Below are 7,669 nucleotides of genomic sequence, written 5' to 3'. Positions count from 1 at the left end.
CTAAAGGACTGGTTTTTGTCCTGGGTTTTGTTTGGAAGGAATGATGCTAAAGCTGAAACTCCAGTACTTTGGCCACCTCATGTGAAGAGTTGACTCATTGGAAAAGACTCTGATGCTCGGAGGGGTTGGGGGCAGGAGAAGAAGGGGATGACAGAGGATGAGATGGCTGGATGGCATCACTGACTCGATGGACGTGAGTTTGAGTGTACTCCGGGAGTTGGTGATGGACAGGGAGGCCTGACGTGCTGCAGTTCATGGGGTTTCAGAGTCGGACTCAACTGACCGACTGAACTGAGTGATTGCATTGGTTTCTACCAAACTTCAACATGAATCAATCATAGGTTTACCTATGCCCTCCCTCCCCATCCTACCTCCCTCCCCTCCCTTCCCATCCCTACACGTCCCTCCCCATCCCACCATCTAAGATGTTACTGAACCCTGGCTTGAGTTCATTGAGTCGTATGCCAAAGTCCCATTGGCTATCTATTCTACATTTGGTGGTGTATATTTCCATGTTACTCTCTCCACAGTTCTCACCCTCCTTCCTGCCCCCACCCCCAGCCATGCCCATAAGTCTGTTCTCTTTGTCTGTCTTTATTGCTCCTCTGCAAATAGGGTCATCAGTACCATCTTTCTAGATTCCATATGTATGTGTTAGTATATGATATTTGCTTTTCTCTTTCTGACTTACTTCACTCTGTATAATAGGCTCTAGATTCATGTACCTCATTAGAACTGACTCAAATGTGTTTCTTTTAATGACCAAGTAATATTTCATTATATATATGTACCACAACTTTATCCATTCAACTGTCGATGGACATCTAGGTTGCTTCCATGTCCTAGCTATTGTAAATAGAACTGAAATGAACACTGGGGTACATATTTCTTTTTTAATTTTGGTTTCCTCAAGGTATGTGGCTAGTAGTGGGATTGCTGGGTCATATGGTAGTTTTATTCTTAGTTTTCTTTAAAGGAATCTCCATACCATTATCTTGATATATGGCTGTGTCAATTTACTCACACATCATTTTTACTGCTATGAACTTTCAGTTCTTTTAATGTATCTTTTTTTTTTGAACCTGATTTTGTTCTCTGATTCTCGTGTGTGTGTGTGTGTGTGTGTGTGTGTGCACATGCATGTTTGTCCATGTTTCAAAGGGTGGATATATGGATTTTTTGGTCTGGACAACCTCAGCTTATTCTACTGTTTATGGAAGCTCTGGCGGGGTGGCTCCCACGCCTGTGACTATGCGTACTACATTCCAGATTCCAAAGATCCCAACAATGCTTCTTGGTTGATGACTCAGTGTGTATTAGCCTAATAAGCTAGTTAAATCCTTTTCTTTTGACTTTTAAATACTCTTCTATTCTAATTATTCTCAAGCCACAATACTTCAATTGCAATAGAAAGAAATCTAACTATGAGAGAAAATTCTCAAAAGCCTTTCCATATTATTCATGTTTCCTTCTTTGGTGGTCAGCACATCAGCTGCAGTGTTGAAATGTTCTATATGAAGATTAAAACACTGAAGTTCATTTTCCTCTAAGGGCTGTAGTGTTACTGGGTTTTATGATCACAACATGCCACATGAAGTAGGATATGTTTCTTCTCTGTTTTTAACCAGAGGAACAAGATATTCTTAAGAGGTTAGATGACTAACCTGAGTCATACATCAATTAAACAAGGGGTTCCATTTAGCACTCAGGTCTCCTGACAGTCTCTGCTTGGGGTTCAGGCTGCATTTTAACGTAGCTCTTAAATATGTATGACATAATTCTTAGCTTGCCATGCTGCCTGTCTTGTCCAGAGTCCCCATTCATCTCAATGTCTTGAATGCCTTATGTCCTAACTTTCCTTCTCTAAGCTTCAGTATTAAAAATAAGTTAAAAGTGCATGATATATATCGGACAGAATACACGATCAGATTTCAAAATGTATCTGAACTAAGAGACTCAATTGAGGGTCGCTGAAGCATTTAGCAATTTCAGTCTTTAAGATACTGGATTACTGGCTTATGGTTTGCTTTGAATATTTCCTCCCACTCATTGTTCTGTGAATACTTTCTCATTATTTACTGTGACTAAAATCATCAAGGGAATAATTGACATATTTTTGGAATTTTAATTGGTAAATGATATACCCACACATTATAAAGCTATTTTCTATTGTGAAGCAATAAAGGTAGTGCTAATTGCCACTCACAAATGTACTCCAAAACACATTTCTAACCTTACAGAAAATCTCTATTCCCTTCCCTTTGGATATGATGTACATATAGCCTAAATTTCTGTAACCAACATTTCTTTCTATGTTATCAGCTGTTAGTAGTGTATTTAAGAAATGGGGTATTGAGCAAAAGATTTCACAAGTTGCAAACAAGAAGCCCATAAGACATCTACCTTATACATCATGAGGATATGTACCTCACTGAACCATAGGCTCTGACTGTAGATTGTAGTGATTGTTTGAATTTCAGAGATAAAAAGACATTAATTGAAAACAAGTTGACACCTCACGAATTGAGAATCTTAGATTCTATTATTGGCAGAGTGGATAATCAGAACATGGTGGGTATTTATCACGTAATGCTACACAACGTTTAGAAGCGATGAACTGGCAGTACATGAAACACCAAGCTTAGTTTTAAAATGCAGATTTGAGGAAGAGGAGTAAGAACTAGAACATACCCATAGAGTCTGGGGAAATTAAAAGCATTCATACACACTTTGACAGGATGCAAGGGAAATTTATACAGTCAAGGTCATGTATTGGTCATATTGGACTGAGTTCTTGGACAGAGGAAGGGAAATGGCGTGGGGATCAAGAATAAAACAGAGCCTGAAACTAATATAATATTGTATGGTAATTATAACTCAAAAACAACAATTAAGGGCTTTATATGGACCAAAGATGATATTGTGTCAATAGCTAAAGATCATGATTCACTCAGCTCTACCAGTAGACTAAAATTATATGCACAGTGTTGCTCTTCTAGGAGGACAACTGAACTGAGAGTCAGCAAACTTGATTCTAGCACATGCTCTGCCATATTTGCTATTCTACTGCCTAAAGAACAAACTTAACAAAACCACATCAAGTTTTGGACCTAAATTACTTCTCTTTAAGTGCAGATGTTCGCCATTATGCTCTGTAAGATTTCCTCTGGCTTTGATATAAATATAGTCTTTTGTTCGTACATGCAGTGAGGGTTAGGCACATATGTATGATTACTAGAAATGATATATTTAATTTTAATGAAAAATTTGTTGGATAGGAACTTCCCAGGTGGTCCAGTGGCTAAGACTCCATGCCCCCGATGCCGGGGCCTGGGTTCAATCCCTTGTCAGGGAACTAGATCCCACATTGCACAACTAACAGTTTGCATGCTAAAAGATCCCACGGGCCGCAATGAACATCGAAGATCCTGCATGCTTCAATTAAGACCCAGCACAGCTAAAAAAATAAGAAACAAACCTTAATTTAAAAAAAAATGCTGGATACAAGTCTTTTTCTCTTTTAGTGATGAAAAGATATTGAATATGAGAAAAAGTTCTTTCCTAGCTTGTGCACAGGAGCAATGCTGCTGAGTACGTTCTGGGTGCCTGGGCTTTGGTGGTGATCTTGTGGAAGCAAAAGAAACTGTGTTGTTGAAGTAAGGTACAGACAGGCCCAAGGATCTCCCCACTCTAAGCATTAGGGTGGAGTCAAAGACTGGAATATATCTTCAGAAATTGTTCACCATCCAGGTAGGCTGTCAGAACAGATTTGCCTCCTGGCTGATGGCTGGCTACTCTCTGCTTTGTCACTCACACCTGGTATCAGACCCTGGTTTCTGCTTGGTTCTTTGATCTGTTGCTGTTGACTCTGTGTAGCTCTGATGCTTTGCTGATATATTAGTGGTAGTTGATTGCAGCTGTCTACTCCCTAAGGGCTTCCCAGGTGGTGTAAGGGTAAAGAATCCACCTGCCACTGTAGAAGACAGGAGAAGTAGGTTCGATCCCTGGGTGGGGAAGATCCCCTGGAGGAGGACATGGCAACCCACTCCAGGATGCTTGCCTGGGAAATCCCATGGACAGAGGAGCCTGGAGTGCTGCAGTCCAAGGGGTTGCAAAAGAGTCGGACACGACTGTGCAAGCATGCACACACTCCCTAAAGGAAAGTCTAGATCCTAATCTAGTCCCTATAATCCTTTGTTGCCCCCATAATAATCCTCTGTTGCTGCAATTCTACTTCATTTCCATTTGCATTCAGGTTCTTGTTGGGTTAAGGGATTCATAATAGGCCCTTGATAAGAATGCTGAAAGAATCCCTGGAGTAGGAAGTGGCAGCCCACTCCAGTGTTATTGTCTGCAGAATCCCATGGGCAGAGGAGGCTGGTGGGCTACAGTCCATGGGGCCACAAAGAGCTGGACATGACTGAGCGACTGAGCACACACACAAGAATGATGAAACTGTCCCTTCTGAGTCCAAATCTTAGATTGGCTAACTTACACCAACAATTCACATTTGTCACATTCCTATAGCACAGTATCCTCCCCTTGGCAGAAGAAAAACATGTCAGATAAAGAGCTGTTGCCACGTCTAAATAAGCTTTTCTTAGACAAGATTTTCTCATGTGCATATTTTCTTAAAATTTTAAAGGGGTTTAAATGCTTATTTTGTGACAACTTTGAATAAAATCTTGGAGAGTTTCTCTTTCCTTTATGACAGCTTCTCCATGAAAATCTCCATCATCAAAGAGTGGGGGAGGAGACTTCTGATTTCAGTGACATAAAAGATGGATTTAACTCAAGCCCACTCTTAGTAGAAATACAAATCTAAATGCATATTAGCACAATCTTTCAACAATTTAAATATGTAAATGCTGAGGTTAAAAAGAAGAAAAGGAAAGTCCAAATGCTTGCACCAGAGATGAAAGCCAGAGCAGTAAGCAAATTAGCCAATGTCCCAGCAAACTGGGACCTAGCACTCTTGATTATAGGAACCTAGCCCAAGGGGCTGGATCTCTGAGATTCATTCAAGGATAGGAGGAAGGACCCGGGCTTCTGTAAGATGGGGAACTTGAGTAAAGACTCTTGCACCTGCTCAGTAGATTCAGTGTATCCTTCCTGACATTCTGGAGGTGGGGTGAAATCTCCTAAGAGCAGTCCAAGCCACAGGTTGTGACATGTTTGAATTTTGTGATCAAATTTATATCTGGGCATGATGTGAAAATTCTCGAGGCAGGGAACTGATTATAAACGTTAATCTCATACTGGTAAAACCTATGGAACTTGGTATCAAAGCAAATACATCACCACTCTGCAGGGACTTTTCTCCAACTCAGACTCCACAGAGTCCCCAGAGTTATGGCAATCCCTGGTAAAAATGACACCTCCCACCGTAGACGGCCAGATGGTATCTTCTAAGAATTTGGGTAAAAAAGGTTTCAAAGATACTGTAGAATACATATGCTTAAAATGCCTTAGGGATCAAGATAGGTTATAAACCAAACTAAAAATAAAATAGAATACAGTGAGATTTAAAAGGAGGAAAGGACTAAAGAGTGAAGGGAGATTCTGAGCTATCATATTAAAATATTTTGTTCTTTCTGGAGTTTCGTCATGTCCTGTCCTGTCCTGTGCTTAGTCTTGCCCAACTCTTTGAGACTCTCTGGACTGTAGCCCACCAGGCTCTTCTGCTCATGGGGATTCTCCAGGCAAGAATACTGGAGTGGCTTGCCATTCCCTTCTCTAAGAGATCTTCCCAACCCAGGGACTGAACTACATCTCCCACATTGCAGGTGGATTCTTTACTGCCTGAGCCACCAGGGGAGTCCAAGAATACTGGAATGGGTAGCCTATCCCTTTTTCAGGGGATCTTACCAACCCAGGAATCAAACTGGGGTCCTCTGCATTGCATGTGGATTTTTTACCAGCTGAGCTACCAGGGAAGCCCTTCATCATGTCCTACTATGTATTTATATTTGTAATATAAGTATATATAATTATAGCATAATTTATATTATAATATATAATTATATGATATAGATTATATATATGATATCAACATGAAGCCAAATCTATTCTAACAAATGCAACTAAAACTAATTTATAACAGAAAAAATTTCAATTCCATCTGACGGTTACCAGTTAACCAACTAGTTTTTTTTTTTTTTTTTAAATTTTCATACCAAAGGTCGTTACTCATAGTTACAAAAAAATTCTTAGAAAAGTCCAACCTTCTTTAAACATCCAGATATCTTGCATATATTTTTCTTGAGTGAGTACATGTCACAAAATTAGTGTTTAATCAGACAACAGACAACAGGTTATTTCCACTCTCTAATACTAAAACATAAAGGAGTACTCACTTCATTGCAAAGTTGAAGTACATGATGCTTTAGGTATTTTAAAATAAATTGTGTCATGGACAGTAGAAATTTTTAAGACCCTTCAGTTACAAGCACTGCTTTTAATGGTGTTTTAGTGAGTGTTCTTGTATTTTATTTCATATTCAAGTCTTTCATTCTAAATTCAGTCCTGTGATTACTACTTGTCTCTGTTGAATTTCAATGCTAGCCTTTCCAATTGTTTCTTAAACACTCAATTCTTTACTTGTGTTCAGTAGATTTCTCATACTGTATATAATTCCAATCAACACTCCTCAGGGCCCTTTGCATTCTTAAAAAAAATCTTCTTTCCCAAAGTCAGAAATGCTTGCATTGTTTCCCTTCATAAACAGCATATCCTCTTGAGCATTTCAAATCAAATAATAAGTTGATAACTAGATTTGAGACGTTTCCTAGCTTCAACCTGATTTATCATAGTTGGCTGAATTTTTAGGAAAGTTTCCAGGAAAAAAATTAAAAATAAATTAAAAAGATAGAAAGCAAAACCCAAAGAACTTCTCTCCATAAAGACTAGCCAAAGAAACTCTTAGAAACAAACAAACAAACAAAAAAAAACAGTGTGACTGGAGGACAGAATTTTAACTCTTTTCTATGATTGAAAGTGAAAGTCACTCAGTCGTGTCCAACTCTTTGTGACCCCTTGGGTTATACAGTCTATGGAATTCTCCAGGCCAGAATATTGGAGTGGGTAGCCGTTCCCTTCTCCAGGGGATCTTCCCAACCCAGGGATTGAACCCAGGTCTCCCACATATCAGGAGGATTCTTTACCAGTTGAGTCACAAGAGAAGCCCAAGAATACTGGAGCAGGTAGGCTATCCCTTCTCCAGCAGATCTTCCCAACCCAGGAATCGAACCTGGGTCTCCTGCATTGCAGGCAGATTCTTTACCAGCTGAGCTACCTGGGAAGTGTTCCTATAATTAAATTGCCATTATCCCAATCAATGTTAATGTAATTAAAATCTTTCAGGTTGATATTTGAGCTTTTCCATGTTTTTTCACTCTTGAGTCTTAAGAAAAGTTATTCTCTTCAGTTTCTTTCCAGATTGTTTTCATGTAAAAAGTGGCATTTTCAAGAATCCCAAAGAAAGGCAAAAATTGGGTGAGTCCCAACTTTTGAATGAGTAAAAGAGACAAAGAGTGAGAGTAAGGGAAGACTGACAAACAGAGAGATTGAGAGAGAGAGAGATTTTTGATAATAATACAATTAATACATGTGTTCCCCATCCTGAATACATGTATACCTGTGGCAGATTCATTTTGATATTTGGCAAAAC

The 7,669-nt window shown here is 39.3% G+C and overlaps 1 non-coding gene across 1 annotated transcript; it reads right to left on the bottom strand.

The window, feature by feature from the left end:
• Positions 1 to 7,228: 7,228 nt before the first annotated feature.
• On the bottom strand, positions 7,229 to 7,300 carry TRNAC-GCA. Its single transcript has one exon. It is a non-coding gene; the product is annotated as a tRNA-Cys (tRNA).
• Positions 7,301 to 7,669: the final 369 nt, after the last annotated feature.

The sequence above is a fragment of the Bison bison genome, unplaced genomic scaffold (assembly GCF_000754665.1).
Source record: "Bison bison bison isolate TAMUID 2011002044 unplaced genomic scaffold, Bison_UMD1.0 scf7180017864232, whole genome shotgun sequence".
Classification (NCBI taxonomy): Eukaryota; Metazoa; Chordata; class Mammalia; order Artiodactyla; family Bovidae; genus Bison; species Bison bison.
Note: the sequence above shows the minus strand (reverse complement) of the source record. Positions and strands in the feature narration are given on the sequence as shown.